The sequence below is a fragment of the Rhinatrema bivittatum genome, chromosome 9 (assembly GCF_901001135.1).
Source record: "Rhinatrema bivittatum chromosome 9, aRhiBiv1.1, whole genome shotgun sequence".
Lineage (NCBI taxonomy): Eukaryota > Metazoa > Chordata > Amphibia > Gymnophiona > Rhinatrematidae > Rhinatrema > Rhinatrema bivittatum.
The window spans coordinates 58,155,839-58,178,554 of record NC_042623.1 but is presented as its reverse complement, the minus strand read 5'-3'; the positions used below and the strand labels follow the sequence as shown (position 1 = coordinate 58,178,554).

The following is a 22,716-nucleotide window of genomic DNA, read 5'->3' as shown; positions in this document are numbered from 1 at the left end:
GTAAAAATTGCACTACATGTAACCTTTTTCGTATAGGAATAAGAAGCAATTTAGCAAGAAAATTTGAATTAATTAAAGATTAATTAGAACAATTTTTCCTTCAACAATAACATTATCTTCATGTTCTGTTTGGAAATTATGATGGTATCTTCAAAAAAGACTTGCGGGTGCATGTGAAGCCATGAATCACAGTTCAATAGAAAGATCGCAGCCATATCGTGATCTTGGGGCATATATGTGCACGTTGTACAAAATAAACCATATGCTTAGATATTTGCACACAATTTTCTATAAACATGTGCATTTACCGAGAAATTCCGCCTCTAATGTATAAGTGAGGGGATTTAAGTAGACACTTGTGCCCTCGCAATTTCCATTTCCACCAATTTGTTTCCATTTAGCCCATGAAATGATAGGACTTCTTAACCCCACTAGTTAATTAGCATCACTTTAAATTTGTGAGCCCAATCCTCAAAATCTTACTGACTAGCCTATTTTTATTTTTATACTGGATTGACATGCTATCCATAGAAGTAAGGTTATGAGGTAGGGGAAAATGGTGTGTGCTTGTGCACATAAATATTTATGTGCAAATTTTATTGAGAAATGTAGGGAATGCTCATGCGACACTAAGACCATGCCTATACCTCTCAGCATGTTGTCAAAAATATTTTTGTCTCATACCTCGAGACACACGTGAGCTCGCATGATTTTTGAAATCTGTTCAGTATATGCGGTCCTGAACTCTTTACGTATCTTGTGGTTTTTGCACTTGTAGCCTGTTTTAAAAGAAATGTCAATATTTTCAAACATTGTACCTTCTATTATTTCTTATCAATTCTAACCTAAATATGTGTTATTTTCATAGGAACAACAACAACAGCTGGATCATCAACAACAGGTAATTCCTTCTTCTCTCTCTGAAATCGTTTTAACTTGTTCTGCTTCCTTGTAGTTCAGATGCTTACACTTCTCTATTTTAAGTTATGTATATGCATTCCAATTAAATATTCCAAATGCAAATTTCTTTTTTTTCAATAAACTACTGCATTGGAATAATTGACCAAGATGCCACAGCCAATTATTGCATGCCTCAAAGTCTTAGTGACTAGCCTATTTTTATTTTTATACTGGATTGACATGCTATTCATAGTAGAAGAAAGGTTACGACGAAGGGGTAAATGGTGTGTTCTTGTGCACGTAAATATTTATGTGCAAATTTTATTGAGAAATGTAGGGAATGCGCATATGACAGAAAGACCATGCCCATACCTTGCACCATGTTCTCAAAAACATTTTTGACTCATACCTTGAGATACACGTGAGCTCGCATGATTTTTAAGATCTGTTCAGTATATGCGGTCCTGAAGTCTGTATGTATCTCGTGGTTTTCGCACTTGTGGGCTGTTTAAAAAGAAATCTCAATATTTTCAAACATTCTACCTTCTATTATTTCTTATCAGTTCTAACCTAAATATGTGTTATTTTCATAGGACCAACTACAACAGCTGGATCCACAACAACAGGTAATTCCTTCTTCTCTCTCTGTAATCGTTTTAACTTGTTCTTCTTCCTTGTAGTTCAGCTGCTTATGCTTATCTATTTTAAGTTATGTATATGCATTCCAATTAAATATTTCAAATGCAGATTTCTTTTTTTTCAATAAACTACTGCATTGGAATCATTGACCAAGATGCCATAGCCAATTATTGCATGCCTTAGGACATTATCACACGTGAGAATGCTCTAACACATGCAATAATTTGATTTTCACGGCATTTAAATTTAAATTAGGGAAAGGGTTGGAGTTAAGAGGAGTTCGGGGGTGTTATGGAAATTAGGTGGTAACAGTGCTGCTGGCGATAATGTCTTGGACATTATTGCAGATAGTAGCGTGGGAAATAACAATGCCTTTTCGAATGGTGCTACGGGGCGATAATATGCGGCACGGCCACACTGTGGCAGGTGAAACCACACTGCCGTGATGCGTCCTGATACACACTAGCACCTTCCCAACCCTTTTCTCTCCTCCCCACCCTCTTTATCACCTCAGCTCATCATTCTGTGGGGAATGATGAATCTAGCCCTTTTTTTAAACTTCAAATTCAGGTTATTTTCAATTATATTGTGTAATTTTTCTAAACCTTTCTTATCAATTCTAACCTAAATATGTGTTATTTTCATAGGACGAACTACAACAGCTGGATCAACAACAACAGGTAATTCCTTCTCAACTCTCTGTAATCATTTTAACTTGTTCTGCTTCCTTTTAGTTCAGATGCTTATGCTTCTCTATTTTAAGTTATGTATATGCATTCCAATTAAATATTTCAAATGCAAATTTCCTTTTTTTCAATAAACTACTGCATTGGAATCATTGACCAAGATGCCATGGCCAATTATTGCATGCCTTAGGACATTATCACAGGTGATAATGTTGTAACACATGCAATAATTTGATTTTCACGCCATTAAAATTTAAATTAGGGAAAGGGGCAGGAGTTAAGAGGAGTTCGGGGAGGGGGGGTTAGGGAAACTGCGTGGTAACAGTGCTGCTAGCTATAATGTCTTGGACCTTATTGCAGGTAGTAGCGTGGGAAATAATATCGCCTTTTTGCATGGTGCTACCGTGCGATTATATGCGGCATGGCGGCACTGTGGCAGATGAAACCACACTGCCGTGATGCTTCCAGATCCACACTAGCACTTTCCCAACCCTTTTCTCACTTCCCCACCCTCTTTATCACCTCAGCTCATCATTCTATGGGGAATGATGAATCTAGCCCTTTTTTTAAACTTCAAATTCAGGTTATTTTCAATTATATTGTGTAATTTTTCTAAACCTTTCTTATCAATTCTAACCTAAATATGTGTTATTTTCATAGGACCAACTACTACACCTTGGTCAACAACAACAGGTAATTCCTTCTCATCTCTCTGTAATCGTTTTAACTTTTTCTGCTTCCTTGTAGTTCAGATGCTTACGCTTCTCTATTTCAAGTTATGTATATGCATTCCAATTAAATATTTCAAATGCAAATTTCCTTTTTTTCAATACACTACTGCATTGGAATCATTGACTAAGATACCATGGCCAATTATTGCATGCCTTAGGACATTATCAAAGGTGATAATGCTCTAACACATGCAATAATTTGATTTTCAAGGCATTAAAATTTAAATTAGGGAAAGGAGCTGGAGTTAAGAGGAGTTTGGGGTGGTTAGGGAAACTGGGTGGTAATAGTGCTGCTGGCGATAATGTCTTGGACATCATTGCAGGTAGTAATCTTGGGAAATAACAACACCTTCTTGCATGGTGCTACGGGGCGATAATATGCGGCACGGCCGCAATGTGGCAGGTGAAACCACACTGCCGTGATGCTTCCAGATACACACTAGCACCTTCCCAACCCTTTTCTCACTTCCCCACCCTCTTTATCACCTCAGCTCAACATTCTGTAGGGAATGATGAATCTAGCCCTTTTTTTAAACTTCAAATTCAGGTTATTTTCAATTATATTGTGTAATTTTTCTAAACCTTTCTTATCAATTCTAATCTAAATATGTGTTATTTTCATAGGACCAACTACTACAGCTGGATCAACAACAACAGGTAATTCCTTTTCATCACTCCGTATTCGTTTTAACTTGTTCTGCTTCCTTGTATTTCAGATGCTTATGCTTCTCTATTTTAAGTTATGTATATGCATTCCAATTAAATATTTCAAATGCAAATTTCCTTTTTTTCAATAAACTACTGCATTGGAATCATTGACCAAGATGCCATGGCCAATTATTGCATGCCTTAGGACATTATCAAATGTGATAATGCTCTAACACATGCAATAATTTGATTTTCAAGGCATTAAAATTTAAATTAGGGAAAGGGGCTGGAGTTAAGAGGAGTTCAGGGGGGTTAGGGAAACTGGGTGGTAACAGGGCTGCTGGCGATAATGTCTTGGACATCATTGCAGGTAGTAGCGTGGGAAATAACAACGACTTTTTGCATGGTGCTACAGGGTGCTGTGGCAGGTGAAACCACACTGCCGTTGTGCTTCCAGATACACACTGGCACCTTCCCAACCCTTTTCTCACTTCCCCACCCTCTTTATCACCTCAGCTCATCATTCTGTGGGGAATGATGAATCTAGCCCTTTTTTTAAACTTCAATTTCAGGTTAGTTTCAATTATATTGTGTAATATTTCTAAGCCTTTCCTATCATTACTAACCGAAATATGTGTTATTTTCATAGGACCAACTACTACAGCTGGATCAACAACAACAGGTAATTCCTTCTCTTCTCTCTGTAATCATTTAACTTGTTCTGCTTCCTTTTAGTTCAGATGCTTATGCTTCTCTATTTTAAATTATGTATATGCATTCCAATTAAATATTTCAAATGCAAATTTCCTTTTTTTCAATAAACTACTGCATTGGAATCATTGACCAAGATGCCACGGCCAATTATTGCCTGCCTTAAGACATTATCACAGGTGATAATGCTGTAACACATGCAATAATTTGATTTTCACATCAATAAAATTTAAATTAGGGAAAGGGCCTGGAGTTAAGAGGAGTTCGAGGGGGTTAGGGAAATTGGATGGTAACTGTGCTGCTGGCGATAATGTCTTGGATCTTATTGCAGGTAGTAGCGTGGGAAATAACAACGCCTTTTTCCATGGTGCTACGGGGCGATAATATGCGGCACGGCCGCAATGTGGCAGGTGAAACCACACTGCCGTGATGCTTCCAGATACACACTAGCACCTTCCCAACCCTTTTCTCACTTCCCCACCCTCTTTATCACCTTAGCTCAACATTCTGTGGGGAATGATGAATCTAGCCCTTTTTTTAAACTTCAAATTCAGGTTATTTTCAATTATATTGTGTAATTTTTCTAAACCTTTCTTATCAATTCAAACCTAAATATGTGTTATTTTCATAGGACCAACTTCTACACCTTGGTCAACAACAACAGGTAATTCCTTCTCATCTCTCTGTAATCGTTTTAACTTTTTCTGCTTCCTTGTAGTTCAGATGCTTACGCTTCTCTATTTTAAGTTATGTATATGCATTCCAATTAAATATTTCAAATGCAAATTTCCTTTTTTTCAATAAACTACTGCATTGGAATCATTGACCAAGATACCATGGCCAATTATTGCATGCCTTAGGACATTATCACAGGTGATAATGCTCTAACACATGCAATAATTTGATTTTCACGGCATTAAAATTTAAATTAGGGAAAGGGGCTGGAGTTAAGAGGAGTTCAGGGGGGTTAGGGAAACTGGGTGGTAACAGTGCTGCTGGCGATAATGTCTTGGACATCATTGCAGGTAGTAGCGTGGGAAATAACAACGCCTTTTTGCATGGTGCTACGGCCGTACTGTGGCAGATGAAACCACACTGCCGTGATGCTTCCAGATCCACACTGGCACCTTCCCAACCCTTTTCTCACTTCCCCACCCTCTTTATCACCTCAGCTCATCATTCTGTGCTGAATGATGAATCTAGCCCTTTTTTTAAACTTCAATTTCAGGTTAGTTTCAATTATATTGTGTAATATTTCTAAGCCTTTCCTATCATTTCTAACCGAAATATGTGTTATTTTCATAGGACCAACTACTACAGCTGGATCAACAACAACAGGTAATTCCTTCTCTTCTCTCTGTAATCATTTAACTTGTTCTGCTTCCTTTTAGTTCAGATGCTTATGCTTCTCTATTTTAAATTATGTATATACATTCCAATTAAATATTTCAAATGCAAATTTCCTTTTTTTCAATAAACTACTGCATTGGAATCATTGACCAAGATGCCACGGCCAATTATTGCCTGCCTTAAGACATTATCACAGGTGATAATGCTGTAACACATGCAATAATTTGATTTTCACATCAATAAAATTTAAATTAGGGAAAGGGGCTGGAGTTAAGAGGAGTTCGAGGGGGTTAGGGAAATTGGATGGTAACTGTGCTGCTGGCGATAATGTCTTGGATCTTATTGCAGGTAGTAGCGTGGGAAATAACAACGCCTTTTTCCATGGTGCTACGGGGCGATAATATGCGGCACGGCCGCAATGTGGCAGGTGAAACCACACTGCCGTGATGCTTCCAGATACACACTAGCACCTTCCCAACCCTTTTCTCACTTCCCCACCCTCTTTATCACCTCAGCTCAACATTCTGTGGGGAATGATGAATCTAGCCCTTTTTTTAAACTTCAAATTCAGGTCATTTTCAATTATATTGTGTAATTTTTCTAAACCTTTATTATCAATTCAAACCTAAATATGTGTTATTTTCATAGGACCAACTACTACAGCTGGATCAACAACAACAGGTAATTCCTTCTCATCTCTCCGTAATCGTTTTAACTTGTTCTGCTTCCTTGTAGTTCAGATGCTTATGCTTCTCTATTTTAAGTTATGTATATGCATTCCAATGAAATATTTCAAATGCAAATTTTCTTTTTTTCAATAAACTACTGTACTGGAATCATTGACCAAGATGCCATAGCCAATTATTGCATGCCTTAGGACATTATCACAGGTGATAATGCTCTAACACATGCAATAATTTGATTTTCAAGGCATTAAAATTTAAATTAGGGAAAGGGGTTGGAGTTAAGAGGAGTTCGGGGGGGTTAGGGAAATTGGGTGGTAACAGTGCTGCTGGCGATAATGTCTTGGACATTATTGCAGGTAGTAGCGTGGGAAATAACAACGCCTTTTTGCATGGTGCTACGGGGCGATAATATGCGGTACGGCCGCACTGTGGCAGGTGAAACCACACTGCTGTGATGCTTCCAGATACACACTAGCACCTTCCCAACCTTTTCTCACCTCCCCACCCTCTTTATCACCTCAGCTCATCATTCTGTGGGGAATGAAGAATCTAGCCCTTTTTTTAAACTTCAAATTCAGGTTATTTTCAATTATATTGTGTAATATTTCTGAACCTTTCTTATCAATTCTAACCTAAATATGTGTTATTTTCATAGGACCATCTACAACAGCTGAATCAACAACAATATTTATTTTATTTATTTATTTTGGATCTTTTATATACCGAAGTATAGCATTCTGCCTTCACTCCGGTTTACATGAGAACAACATAATACATACAGTTAACCTTAGAACATTGTGTAACATTACAACCAAATTTGTATATGAATATGATATTACTTGATAGAACTATTATAACATTTTTTGATAGTGCAAATAAACCAAATAAACAGAGCAAGTGCTAACCAGCTGATTGATTGATCGGGGATAGGGGTCTTAATAGGAGAGTGGAGCATGGTGGGTGGGGCAGGCCAAGACTTAAGGTGGATTAGAAGGGGAAGGATAAAGGTGGATCGATGGGAGGGGTGGGGATGGAAGGGAGGGGGTGCGAGGAAGGTATGTCAAATGGGTGGGGCCAGAGACATGTAATGGTTCAAGATAGATGTGCATTGCTTAGCCCATGCCATCTCTAAACATTTGGCTGAATAACCAAGTTTTTAGTTCTTTTCTGAAGGATTTGATGTCGCAAATTGAACTTAAGTGTTGTGGTATGGAGTTCCATAAATTAGGTCCAGCTATGGAGAATGCTCTGTTCCTGGTGTTGGTGAGTTTCGCTAGAGGAAGTGAGGGTATTTCAAGGTGTAGTTTATTGGCAGTTCTGGTCAATCTTTGAGGTTTGTGTGGTTGGATTATGTCCTTCAGTGCGGTGTTGTTGGTTTTATGTAATGCGCTGTGTACTATTGTTAGAGTTTTGAATTTGATTCTTTGCTCGATTGGGAGTCAGTGACGAGTTTTTAGGACAGGGGTGATGTGGTCTGATTTCTTTTTTCTGGTTAATATTCTTGCTGTGGGATTTTGTAGTACTTGCAGAGGTTTTAGTGTAGTTTTAGGTAGGCCAATCAGGAGGGATAGGTAATTCCTTCTCATCTCTCTGTAATCGTTTTAACTTGTTCTGCTTCCTTGTAGTTCAGATGCTTACACTTCTCTATTTTAAGTTATGTATATGCATTCCAATTAAATATTTCAAATGCAAATTTCCTTTTTTTCAATAAACTACTACATTGGAATCATTGACCAAGATGCCATAGCCAATTATTGCATGCCTTAGGACATTATCACAGGTGATAATGCCCTAACACATGCAATAATTTGATTTTCACAGCATTAAAATTTAAATTAGGTGGATCACGTGATGCGGTGAGCCGAGCAAGTCGCACTTTGCTCAGCTCCAGGAGCTGCCCCCTCTGAAACCAGGTCTCCTCACTAACCTTGACAGTATTCGTTTCAACTTTTCGCCGCAATCTTTTCCCAAGCTGAAGCGCATCCTAGAGAGCACGTCGCCACGGACGGGCATGCCCGGTAAGCCGGTGAAAAAAGAGAAAGCTAGAGCGACAGAGATGGACTCTAAGATGGCGGATGTACGAGGAGGCCCGGAGGGAGGCGGGCTAGATGAGCAGGCGGCGGTTGTAGCAGGATTTGAGCCAAAATTTGTGGGGCTTAACGAAAATATACAAGCTATAAAAGACTTGATCAGCGATGTGGGGGCGCAGAATGGACATTGCAGAGGGCAGAATATCAGCCACAGAGGAGGAGCACGTGGTGTTGGCAGCCCGGGTAACCCAGCTGGAAACTGCGAAAAGAGCTGCTGAGCATAAACTAGAGGATCTCGAAAATCGAACATGGAGGAATAACTTAAAGTTTTTGGGCAAACCCGAAAACATCCCAGATATTGAGCTTAAAGGGTTGTCGGAAGAGTGGTTACCTAAGGCATTACAGCTCCTGGCATTGGAAGGCAAGCTGATCGTGGAGCGAGCACACAGGTTAGGCCCCAGGAAAGAGATGGCGACTCGTCCTCGCCTAGTGATTGCCAAATTTTTGGACTGGACCCACAAGACCCAGGTTCTGACGGCCTTTCGGAAATCTACAGAGCTTACCTTAAAGGGTGCAAAAGTGATTGTCTTCCAGGACTTCTCTGCGGCGGTGGCGGTTAAAAGGAAACTTTTTGCAAACACCTGCAGTTCCCTGTTTGCAAAGAACATACGATTTGCCCTTCAGTATCCGGCTACTTTGAGAGTTTGGAAAGACGGAAAGACCCTACAGTTTGAGGAACCGGAAAAGGCTGGAGACTGGCTGAAGAATTTAAATACTTGATGGTGGTCGGTGAGAAGCCTGAAATTATTTCAGAACGGCTCGAGTTGGCTAAAATCCGCCTGATGGGACAGGATGTGGAGTTCACCCTGGACTTAGGAAGAGCACTGCACTATGCAAGGACTATGGCTTGCCCCTTGTTGTTATTGTTATTGTTGGGTTTCTTGTGGGCATTGCTAATATATAATATCCTTGGGGGTTATTATTGTTGGGGGTATGAGAGGTTATGTTTTATGGTGACCATCCCAAGTGTCGTAAGGGGGGTAGCACCCGAACGCATACTACACAGATCTCTATTCTTGTTTTACATGGGGAGATTATTTTCAGTACAGAGAGAATGGATTTGGGAGGGGTCAGGGAAGGGGGGGGTAAACACAGAGATTGCAGAAGAAATTCGTAGGGAGGGGGATGGGAGGGGGAAGGTGGAAGGGGTGGGTATTCACATTGGGAGAGAAGGGGACAAAGGAGAGATGTTTAGGTGTTTTCAGACATGTGAGAGATGGAGGCCTAGGCTGGGAGGCCTTCCGGCAAATGACAGAAACTGTAGCTGGGAAAAGTATTTTGAAGGAAGGAATAGGATAAACAATCTTAGAATTTGTTCGTGGAATGTGGGAGGGATAGGCACGCCCATCAAAAGACAAAAAATTCTAAGTGCCCTGCAGAGGGCGAAAGCAGGAATAGCGGCTATTCAGGAAACTCATCTCACTAATGAAGAATCCAAAATGTTACAGAGAAGCTGAGTGGGACAATGCTTTGCTGCGCCTGCAGTGGGCAGGAAGGCAGGAACCGCTATCTTAATAAACAAAACAGTGCGCTTTAACTTGACGCAACAAGTGGTGGATCCTAGTGGTTGATATCTCATACTTATGGGTAAAATACAAGGAAAAGATGTGACTATATGTTCAGTATACGCCCCAAATTCTTATGATCATAAATTTTTCCAAGCTCTAATAGGAAAACTATTATCGGTTATGAGAGGGGATTTGGTGCTACTTGGGGATTTTAATTGTGTCCAGGATTCAATGATGGATAGATCTCAGGGCAGACAGGCGGGTAATGGGGGACATCCCAAGGGAATAACCTTCCTTTGTCAAGAGCTCCAAACATTGGACATATGGCGTACGTTACATCCCTCAGAAATGGATTACACGCATGTCTCTCGGGCACATGCGACGATGTCCCGAATTGACTATATTCTCTTTCCGGCTTCTCTATTCCTAAGAATAGCCAAAGCGCACATAGGGCCTATTGAGATATCCGATCATGCACTGATTTGGGTTGACCTAACGGATGGTGCTGGAGAGGCGGGTGAAAGGCTATGGCATTTCCCTAGCCAATTAGCCGACAATACAGAATTTAAGCAGTTCTTGTTAGATAAATGGGGAGAATACGAACGAAATAATCAGGTACAATCGTATAGAGCCCATCCTTTATTGGGAAGCCAGTAAAGCAGTTTTGCGAGGCGAAATTACCTCCTTTCTAATTGCAAAATTGAAGGCCTTGCACCAGTCTATCCTGGTGCTGGAAAGGCAGCTAGGGACAGCAAAACAACAATTAGCACAACAGAATGATGACCAGCATAAGGAAGTATATTATGATATATTACGTACTTTGAATAACTTGTTACACACTAGGGCTCAAAGGGCAATGCAGACAGGAGCCCATAAATTATTCAGGTTTGGTAACAAAGCGGGGAAAATGCTAGTGAACATGGTATGCCTACATAGGGGGAAAACGTATATCGATAAGCTGAGTGATGAGAAAGGCCACCCTCTTACCTCGGGCAAAGATATATGTGCCCGGTTCAGGGCTTTTTACGAAGCCCTGTATCAAGATGATAGGATAGGGGAAAAAAAGAGGAAGATGAGTTCTTTGAGTCTTTATGCTTGCCTAATTTAACCTCGGAAAAATTAGAGAGATTAAATCGGCCGATGCAACTGGGTGAACTGGCTTCGGTAATTAAGGAAAGTAAACGAAGCAAGGCGCCAGGTCTGGACGGCCTGAGTGCCGAATATTACAAAATACTTTTACCACAAATTGGGGCCCTATAAGTCGGCACAAGAAAATAAATGCTTTCCCAGTGGTACCACGAGGGCATTTATTACAGTGCTGGAAAAACCGGGAAAAGATCTTTCTTCCCCGGCCTCATGTAGGCCTATATCCTTATTAAACTACGAAGCAAAGGTATTCGCCAAGATACTAGCGAAAAGATTAAGCATCTGTTTCCCAAGCCTTATCATGCCCCAACAGGCCGGTTTGTTAAGGGGCGAGCTATATCTAAGAACTTAACAGCTTTAATCCTAGCCATGGAAGAGTGCAAAAAACAAAAGATTAAGGCTGTGATCTTGGGATTTGATTCAGAAAAGGCCTTCGACAGGGTCTCCTGGCTCTATCTCTTTTCTGTTTTGGATCGGTACGGTATTCAGGGAGAGATAGTGAACAGTATCAAAATGCTGTATCATAAACCCACATCAGCAATATTGGCTAATGGTAAACTATCGGAGGATTTCCAGTTATTTCGGGGGACCAGTCAAGAATGCCCTTTATCGCCATTGCTTTATATTCTATCAATAGATCCTCTATTACGCAAAATAGCGGAGGACCTACTGATCACTGGGTATGGGAGTGGTGACCAAGAGTTTAAATTATCGGCATTCGCTGATGATGTTATGGTCTTCCTGACTAGGCCCCAGCATTCTTTAATGAAATGCTGGCATGGCAACTCCTCTTTGGCTCCTTTGCCGGTCTGAAAATTAATAGAGATAAGTCAGAGGCGATGGCCTTGGATCCCTCCATACAAGGAGAATGGGAGGGGGTCTTCCCCTTGAAGTGGGTGGGTTCTGAGATGCGTTATTTGGGAATCCAACTCCCGAAAAATATAGAGGCCCTACACAGAGTAAATATTGAGCCTCTAATACATCGGATGGAGGAAAAACTTAAGACATGGACTAAACTGCCACTATCTTTGTCAGGGAAAATTTATCTCCTTAAGATGATGGAGCTACCACGATGGTTATATGTAATGCAACAAATTCCCGTGTGGATAACGAAAAGGGAACTTATTCGCATACATAGGGCTATACATCAGTTCCTATGGGGAGGGAGGCGGGTGCGACTACCTCTCCAAACTTTAATGTTACCGAGAGACCAAGGAGGTCTAGCCTGCCCGAACTGGATGAAATACAATTTGGCTTGTATGTTCCGACATATATATGATTGGATACAAGGGACGTCCATCTGCGTTCCATATCAGACTGCAAGTGCTTGGCTAGCCCCGTTAAGGCCAGTAAATATTTTTCAGGTGCCTGGGGGAAAAGTGCCCAGCAACGCTAGACATAGCCTGTTGCTGAACAACTGTCGTAAGGCCTGGAGATATTTAACCAAGGTTAAATGTAGAATGACTTCTGTATCCACTCCCTATCTAACGTTTATAGGGAATCCTGAATTTATGGATGGAGAGGAAGCTATAGTTTTCAGTAAATGGGCGGCTTTGGGGTTGACTATGGTGTATCAATTTTTGGACCTGGACAGGGGAGGAATACTGGACTTTCAAACATTAAGAGACACGTATGGGGTGGACAATAAAGATTTTTATGGATACCTGCAAGCTAGGCATTATATTCGCTCATTAAAATTGGACCTAGACAACTTGCAAGGGTTCAAAGTTTTACAGTCCATTTTTGATGCTAAAGGGCATAAACCAAATTCGTGTGCAACCCTGTCCAAGAGACTGCGTAATATACCCCAGCAGGTTGCCCTCTTAACTATACAGAAAAAATGGCAAACTCAAGCTGGCATCTCCCTATCCTTAAAGGAGATCATTCAGGTTTTAAAAGGCAGTTCACTAGTATCTGAAAATATTGGTTTAAGGGAAGTGGGGTTCAAAATCTTACACTGTATGTACATGGCTAGAACGGGTATGTATGCAGCTCGACTCTGTGATTTGGATGTATGTTTAAAATGTAATGACCAACCTGGATCCTTTTTTTTCACTGTATCTGGGACTGTCCAATTATACAGAAGTTCTGGGATGCCATCTTGCTGGAGGTGAGACAGGCTATAGGCTCTCCAGTCCCAAAGAACCCTAGGTTGTGTCTTCTCCACCTATACGAGGGTTCGATAGCTGATTTGGAGGAAACTCAACAAATGTTCTTGAGTAAGGCCACTCTGGCGGGACTACAAACTATAATGGCTGCCTGGATGACAGCTACTTACCCACAAGTGGCACATTGGAAAAACAAGATGGACCATATGTTACAATTTGAACTTATGACTGCGCACAGTCAGTCAAAATGAAGGCAAAGCAGATGGGATGACATTTGGAGAGGATATTGGAACCAACTGCCAAGATCCAAAAGGGACTTATATAAGGCAGTGTGTCTTCCGAAATATAGAGGGGTGTCACGGACTCCTAGGATGTCTCCTTAAAAGTCTTTTCCTTATGGATACGTGGATCATTCACCTTGTCTCTAGGGGGGGTAAAGGAATGAGGGGGGAGGGGACCGACATAGTTGTTGTACTGGCTTAGTTATTGTTATACTTGTTAAGTTACCAGGTTGGTCACTGTCTTTTTGGGTGGAAAACTTAATAAAGAAATATAAAAAAAAAATAAAATAAAATTTAAATTAGGGAAAGGGGTTGGAGTTAAAGGAGTTTGGGGGGTTAGGGAAATTGGGTGGTGACAGTGCTGCTGGTGATAATGTCTTGGACATTATTGCAAGTAGTAGTGTGGGAAATAACAAAGCCTTTTTGCATGGTGCTATGGTGCGATAATGTGCAGCACTGCTGCACTGTGGCAGGTGAAACCACACTGCCGTGATGCTTCCCGATACACACTAGCACCTTCCCAACCCTTTTCTCACCTCCCCACCCCCTTTATCGCCTCAGCTCATCATGCTGTGGGGAATGATGAATCTAGCCCTTTTTTTTTTACTTCAAGTTCAGGTTATTTTCAATTATATTGTGTAATTTTTCTGAATCTTTCTTATAGCCTCTGTGTTAAGTAAGTAATGTGAAATTATAGCTCCAGGAAAGAGTTTAGTTAAATCTCTAACCTCTATCCTGCCATCAATAAGGTCCACTCTTTTAAAAGCTTGCTCATAGGCAATTTTATTACATGAAGAGTTTCTATTACTTGTGGCAGAAATAATTTCTAGATTAAGTTGTTTTTTTATAGCTATCGAAACTGATGTTTTACCAACATTTTTGTTTTACTCCATTTTTGTTATTTGGAAACACAAATTTAAAAAACTCCAAAATGTGAAATAAGAACCTCTATAAAAATAATTGAGATTCCACCACAAAGTACGGCTTCTTCTGGATCATCTGTAATCCCCCCAAATTAATTAAATACTGTGTTATCCCAGAGATATCCTCATTACACTGTAGTTCTTTACTGGGCTGGTACAATCCCCTATCAGTTGTGCCATGCTGAAGCCACAATTGCAAATAATGCCAACAGAACAAAGTTTGTGAAATCTCATTGTGTTAAAATGGATCTGCTGCCATCATGACAAAAGGCAGCCGTCATTGAGAAAGTACAGCTGAGGTTGGCTCCTGCATTATGAAGAACTGAAAGGAAATCAAGTATCTATATGAGACAAGGGATACAGTATATGTTTGGGGGAATCATGATATTTTTGAGTGCTGACCATGGCAAGTGTTTGCAGCGAAAAACCATGAAATAGATGGGGCTTCATCTATGTTTAATATTGTCCTAAATTTTAGTGTAAACATTGCACTAATTGTAACCTTTTTCATATAGGAATAAGAAGAGATCTAGCAACAGCTGAATCAACAACAACAGGTAATTCCTTCTCATCTCTCCGTAATCGTTTTAACTTGTTCTGCTTCCTTGTAGTTCAGATGCTTACGCTTCTCTATTTTAAGTTATGTATATGCATTCCAATTAAATATTTCAAATGCAAATTTACTTTTTTTCAATAAACTACTGCATTGGAATAATTGACCAAGATGCCATAGCCAATTATTGCATGTCTCAAAGTCTTACTGACTAGCCTATTTTTATTTTTATACTGGATTGACATGCTATCCATAGCAGAAGAAAGATTATGAGGAAGGGGAAAATGGTGTGTTCTTGTGCACGTAAATATTTATGTGCAAATTTTATTGAGAAATGTAGGGAATGAGCATGCGACACTAAGACCATGCCTATACCTCTCACCATGTTCTCAAATACATTTTTGACTCATACCTTGAGATACACGTGAGCTTGCATGATTTTTAAAATCTATTCAGTATATGCGGTCCTAAAGTCCGTATGTATCTCGTGGTTTTCGCAATTCTGTGGTGTTTAAAAAGAAATGTCAATATTTTCAAACATTGCACCTTCTATTATTTCTTATCAATTCTAACCTAAATATGTGTTATTTTCATAGGACCAACTACTACTCCTGGATCAACAACAACAGGTAATTCCTTCTCATCTCTCCGTAATCGTTTTAACTTTTTCTGCTTCCTTGTAGTTCAGATGCTTACGCTTCTCTATTTTAAGTTATGTATATGCATTCCAATTAAATATTTCAAATGCAAATTTCCTTTTTTTCAATAAACTACTGCATTGGAATCATTGACCAAGATGCCATGGCCAATTATTGCATGCCTTAGGACATTATCACAGGTGATAATGCTATAACACATGCAATAATTTGATTTTCATGGCATTAAAATTTAAATTAGGGAAAGGGGCTGGAGTTAAGAGAAGTTCGGGGGGGGGGGAAGGGAAACTGGGTGGTAACAGTGCTGCTGGCAATAATGTCTTGGACCTTATTGCAGGTAGTAGCATGGGAAATAACAACGCCTTTTTGCATGGTGGTACGGGGTGATTTTATGCGGCACGGCCGCACTGTGGCAGATGAATCCACACTGCCGTGATGCTTCCAGATACACACTGGCACCTTCCCAACCCTTTTCTCACTTCCCCACCCTCTTTATCACCTCAGCTCATCATTCTGTGGGGAATGAAGAATCTCTCCCTTTTTTTTTTAACTTCAAATTCAGGTTATTTTCAATTATATTGTGTAATTTTTCTGAACCTTTCTTATCGCCTCTGTGTTAAGTAAGTAATGTGAAATTATAGCTCCAGGAAAGAGTTTAATTAAATCTCTAACCTATATTCTATCTGCCATCAATAAGCTCCACTCCTTTAAAAGCTTGCACATAGGCAATTTTATCACATGAAGAGTTTCTATTATTTGTGGCAGAAATAATTTCTAGATTTTTTTTTTTGTTTTTTTTATAGCTATCGAATCTGTTGTTTTACCAATATTTTTGTTTCTCTCCATTTTTATTATTTGGAAACACAAATTTAAGAAACTCCAGAATGTGAAATAAGAACCCCTATAAAAATAATTGAGATTCCACCACAAAGTACGGCTTCTTCTGGGTCATCTGGAATCCCCCCAATTTGATTCTATACTGTGTTATCCCAGAGATATCCTCATTACACTGTAGTTCTTTACTGGGCTGGTACAATCCCCTGTCAGTTGTGCCATGCTGAAGCCACAATTGCAAATAATGCCAACAGAACAAGGTTTGTGAAATCTCATTGTGTTAAAATGGATCTGCTGCCATCATGGCAAAAGGCAGCAGTCATTGAGAAAGTGCAGCTGAGGTTGGCTCCTGCATTATGAAGAACTGAAAGGAAATCAAGTATCTATATGAGACAAGGGATACAGTATATGTTTGAGGGAATCACGATATTTGTGAGTGCTGACCATGGCAAGTGTTTGCAGCGAAAAACCATGAAATAGATGGGGCTTCATCTATGTTTAATATTGTCCTACATTTTAGTGTAAAAATTGCACTACATGTAACCTTTTTAATATAGGAATAACAAGCAATTTAGCAAGAAAATTTGAATTAATTAAAGATTAATTAGAACAATTTTTCCTTCAACAATAACATTATCTTCATGTTCTGTTTGGAAATTATGATGGTACCTTCAAAAAAGACTTGCGGGTGCATGTGAAGCCATGAATCACAGTTCAATAGAAAGATCGCAGCCATATCGTGATCTTGGGGCATATATGTGCACGTTGTACAATATAAACCATATGCTTAGATATTTGCACACAATTTTCTATAAACATGTGCATTTACCGAGAAATTCCGCCTCTAATGTATAAGTGAGGGGATTTAAGTAGACACTTGTGCCCTCGCAATTTCCATTTCCACCAATTTGTTTCCATTTAGCCCATGAAATGATAGGACTTCTTAACCCCACTAGTTAATTAGCATCACTTTAAATTTGTGAGCCCAATCCTCAAAATCTTACTGACTAGCCTATTTTTATTTTTATACTGGATTGACATGCTATCCATAGAAGTAAGGTTATGAGGTAGGGGAAAATGGTGTGTGCTTGTGCACATAAATATTTATGTGCAAATTTTATTGAGAAATGTAGGGAATGCTCATGCGACACTAAGACCATGCCTATACCTCTCAGCATGTTGTCAAAAATATTTTTGTCTCATACCTCGAGACACACGTGAGCTCGCATGATTTTTGAAATCTGTTCAGTATATGCGGTCCTGAACTCTTTACGTATCTTGTGGTTTTTGCACTTGTAGCCTGTTTTAAAAGAAATGTCAATATTTTCAAACATTGTACCTTCTATTATTTCTTATCAATTCTAACCTAAATATGTGTTATTTTCATAGGAACAACAACAACAGCTGGATCATCAACAACAGGTAATTCCTTCTTCTCTCTCTGAAATCGTTTTAACTTGTTCTGCTTCCTTGTAGTTCAGATGCTTACACTTCTCTATTTTAAGTTATGTATATGCATTCCAATTAAATATTCCAAATGCAAATTTCTTTTTTTTCAATAAACTACTGCATTGGAATAATTGACCAAGATGCCACAGCCAATTATTGCATGCCTCAAAGTCTTAGTGACTAGCCTATTTTTATTTTTATACTGGATTGACATGCTATTCATAGTAGAAGAAAGGTTACGACGAAGGGGTAAATGGTGTGTTCTTGTGCACGTAAATATTTATGTGCAAATTTTATTGAGAAATGTAGGGAATGCGCATATGACAGAAAGACCATGCCCATACCTTGCACCATGTTCTCAAAAACATTTTTGACTCATACCTTGAGATACACGTGAGCTCGCATGATTTTTAAGATCTGTTCAGTATATGCGGTCCTGAAGTCTGTATGTATCTCGTGGTTTTCGCACTTGTGGGCTGTTTAAAAAGAAATCTCAATATTTTCAAACATTCTACCTTCTATTATTTCTTATCAGTTCTAACCTAAATATGTGTTATTTTCATAGGACCAACTACAACAGCTGGATCCACAACAACAGGTAATTCCTTCTTCTCTCTCTGTAATCGTTTTAACTTGTTCTTCTTCCTTGTAGTTCAGCTGCTTATGCTTATCTATTTTAAGTTATGTATATGCATTCCAATTAAATATTTCAAATGCAGATTTCTTTTTTTTCAATAAACTACTGCATTGGAATCATTGACCAAGATGCCATAGCCAATTATTGCATGCCTTAGGACATTATCACACGTGAGAATGCTCTAACACATGCAATAATTTGATTTTCACGGCATTTAAATTTAAATTAGGGAAAGGGTTGGAGTTAAGAGGAGTTCGGGGGTGTTATGGAAATTAGGTGGTAACAGTGCTGCTGGCGATAATGTCTTGGACATTATTGCAGATAGTAGCGTGGGAAATAACAATGCCTTTTCGAATGGTGCTACGGGGCGATAATATGCGGCACGGCCACACTGTGGCAGGTGAAACCACACTGCCGTGATGCGTCCTGATACACACTAGCACCTTCCCAACCCTTTTCTCTCCTCCCCACCCTCTTTATCACCTCAGCTCATCATTCTGTGGGGAATGATGAATCTAGCCCTTTTTTTAAACTTCAAATTCAGGTTATTTTCAATTATATTGTGTAATTTTTCTAAACCTTTCTTATCAATTCTAACCTAAATATGTGTTATTTTCATAGGACGAACTACAACAGCTGGATCAACAACAACAGGTAATTCCTTCTCAACTCTCTGTAATCATTTTAACTTGTTCTGCTTCCTTTTAGTTCAGATGCTTATGCTTCTCTATTTTAAGTTATGTATATGCATTCCAATTAAATATTTCAAATGCAAATTTCCTTTTTTTCAATAAACTACTGCATTGGAATCATTGACCAAGATGCCATGGCCAATTATTGCATGCCTTAGGACATTATCACAGGTGATAATGTTGTAACACATGCAATAATTTGATTTTCACGCCATTAAAATTTAAATTAGGGAAAGGGGCAGGAGTTAAGAGGAGTTCGGGGAGGGGGGGTTAGGGAAACTGCGTGGTAACAGTGCTGCTAGCTATAATGTCTTGGACCTTATTGCAGGTAGTAGCGTGGGAAATAATATCGCCTTTTTGCATGGTGCTACCGTGCGATTATATGCGGCATGGCGGCACTGTGGCAGATGAAACCACACTGCCGTGATGCTTCCAGATCCACACTAGCACTTTCCCAACCCTTTTCTCACTTCCCCACCCTCTTTATCACCTCAGCTCATCATTCTATGGGGAATGATGAATCTAGCCCTTTTTTTAAACTTCAAATTCAGGTTATTTTCAATTATATTGTGTAATTTTTCTAAACCTTTCTTATCAATTCTAACCTAAATATGTGTTATTTTCATAGGACCAACTACTACACCTTGGTCAACAACAACAGGTAATTCCTTCTCATCTCTCTGTAATCGTTTTAACTTTTTCTGCTTCCTTGTAGTTCAGATGCTTACGCTTCTCTATTTTAAGTTATGTATATGCATTCCAATTAAATATTTCAAATGCAAATTTCCTTTTTTTCAATACACTACTGCATTGGAATCATTGACTAAGATACCATGGCCAATTATTGCATGCCTTAGGACATTATCAAAGGTGATAATGCTCTAACACATGCAATAATTTGATTTTCAAGGCATTAAAATTTAAATTAGGGAAAGGAGCTGGAGTTAAGAGGAGTTTGGGGTGGTTAGGGAAACTGGGTGGTAATAGTGCTGCTGGCGATAATGTCTTGGACATCATTGCAGGTAGTAATCTTGGGAAATAACAACGCCTTCTTGCATGGTGCTACGGGGCGATAATATGCGGCACGGCCGCAATGTGGCAGGTGAAACCACACTGCCGTGATGCTTCCAGATACACACTAGCACCTTCCCAACCCTTTTCTCACTTCCCCACCCTCTTTATCACCTCAGCTCAACATTCTGTAGGGAATGATGAATCTAGCCCTTTTTTTAAACTTCAAATTCAGGTTATTTTCAATTATATTGTGTAATTTTTCTAAACCTTTCTTATCAATTCTAATCTAAATATGTGTTATTTTCATAGGACCAACTACTACAGCTGGATCAACAACAACAGGTAATTCCTTTTCATCACTCCGTATTCGTTTTAACTTGTTCTGCTTCCTTGTATTTCAGATGCTTATGCTTCTCTATTTTAAGTTATGTATATGCATTCCAATTAAATATTTCAAATGCAAATTTCCTTTTTTTCAATAAACTACTGCATTGGAATCATTGACCAAGATGCCATGGCCAATTATTGCATGCCTTAGGACATTATCAAATGTGATAATGCTCTAACACATGCAATAATTTGATTTTCAAGGCATTAAAATTTAAATTAGGGAAAGGGGCTGGAGTTAAGAGGAGTTCAGGGGGGTTAGGGAAACTGGGTGGTAACAGGGCTGCTGGCGATAATGTCTTGGACATCATTGCAGGTAGTAGCGTGGGAAATAACAACGACTTTTTGCATGGTGCTACAGGGTGCTGTGGCAGGTGAAACCACACTGCCGTTGTGCTTCCAGATACACACTGGCACCTTCCCAACCCTTTTCTCACTTCCCCACCCTCTTTATCACCTCAGCTCATCATTCTGTGGGGAATGATGAATCTAGCCCTTTTTTTAAACTTCAATTTCAGGTTAGTTTCAATTATATTGTGTAATATTTCTAAGCCTTTCCTATCATTACTAACCGAAATATGTGTTATTTTCATAGGACCAACTACTACAGCTGGATCAACAACAACAGGTAATTCCTTCTCTTCTCTCTGTAATCATTTAACTTGTTCTGCTTCCTTTTAGTTCAGATGCTTATGCTTCTCTATTTTAAATTATGTATATGCATTCCAATTAAATATTTCAAATGCAAATTTCCTTTTTTTCAATAAACTACTGCATTGGAATCATTGACCAAGATGCCACGGCCAATTATTGCCTGCCTTAAGACATTATCACAGGTGATAATGCTGTAACACATGCAATAATTTGATTTTCACATCAATAAAATTTAAATTAGGGAAAGGGCCTGGAGTTAAGAGGAGTTCGAGGGGGTTAGGGAAATTGGATGGTAACTGTGCTGCTGGCGATAATGTCTTGGATCTTATTGCAGGTAGTAGCGTGGGAAATAACAACGCCTTTTTCCATGGTGCTACGGGGCGATAATATGCGGCACGGCCGCAATGTGGCAGGTGAAACCACACTGCCGTGATGCTTCCAGATACACACTAGCACCTTCCCAACCCTTTTCTCACTTCCCCACCCTCTTTATCACCTTAGCTCAACATTCTGTGGGGAATGATGAATCTAGCCCTTTTTTTAAACTTCAAATTCAGGTTATTTTCAATTATATTGTGTAATTTTTCTAAACCTTTCTTATCAATTCAAACCTAAATATGTGTTATTTTCATAGGACCAACTTCTACACCTTGGTCAACAACAACAGGTAATTCCTTCTCATCTCTCTGTAATCGTTTTAACTTTTTCTGCTTCCTTGTAGTTCAGATGCTTACGCTTCTCTATTTTAAGTTATGTATATGCATTCCAATTAAATATTTCAAATGCAAATTTCCTTTTTTTCAATAAACTACTGCATTGGAATCATTGACCAAGATACCATGGCCAATTATTGCATGCCTTAGGACATTATCACAGGTGATAATGCTCTAACACATGCAATAATTTGATTTTCACGGCATTAAAATTTAAATTAGGGAAAGGGGCTGGAGTTAAGAGGAGTTCAGGGGGGTTAGGGAAACTGGGTGGTAACAGTGCTGCTGGCGATAATGTCTTGGACATCATTGCAGGTAGTAGCGTGGGAAATAACAACGCCTTTTTGCATGGTGCTACGGCCGTACTGTGGCAGATGAAACCACACTGCCGTGATGCTTCCAGATCCACACTGGCACCTTCCCAACCCTTTTCTCACTTCCCCACCCTCTTTATCACCTCAGCTCATCATTCTGTGCTGAATGATGAATCTAGCCCTTTTTTTAAACTTCAATTTCAGGTTAGTTTCAATTATATTGTGTAATATTTCTAAGCCTTTCCTATCATTTCTAACCGAAATATGTGTTATTTTCATAGGACCAACTACTACAGCTGGATCAACAACAACAGGTAATTCCTTCTCTTCTCTCTGTAATCATTTAACTTGTTCTGCTTCCTTTTAGTTCAGATGCTTATGCTTCTCTATTTTAAATTATGTATAT

At 39.3% G+C, this 22,716-nt stretch overlaps 1 long non-coding RNA gene across 1 annotated transcript; it reads left to right on the top strand.

The window, feature by feature from the left end:
• The first annotated feature begins 866 nt into the window (after positions 1 to 866).
• LOC115099661 lies at positions 867 to 15,588 on the top strand. Its single transcript, XR_003858843.1, has 3 exons — positions 867 to 901; positions 14,923 to 14,964; positions 15,557 to 15,588. It is a non-coding gene; the product is annotated as an uncharacterized LOC115099661 (long non-coding RNA).
• The last annotated feature ends 7,128 nt before the right edge of the window (positions 15,589 to 22,716 follow it).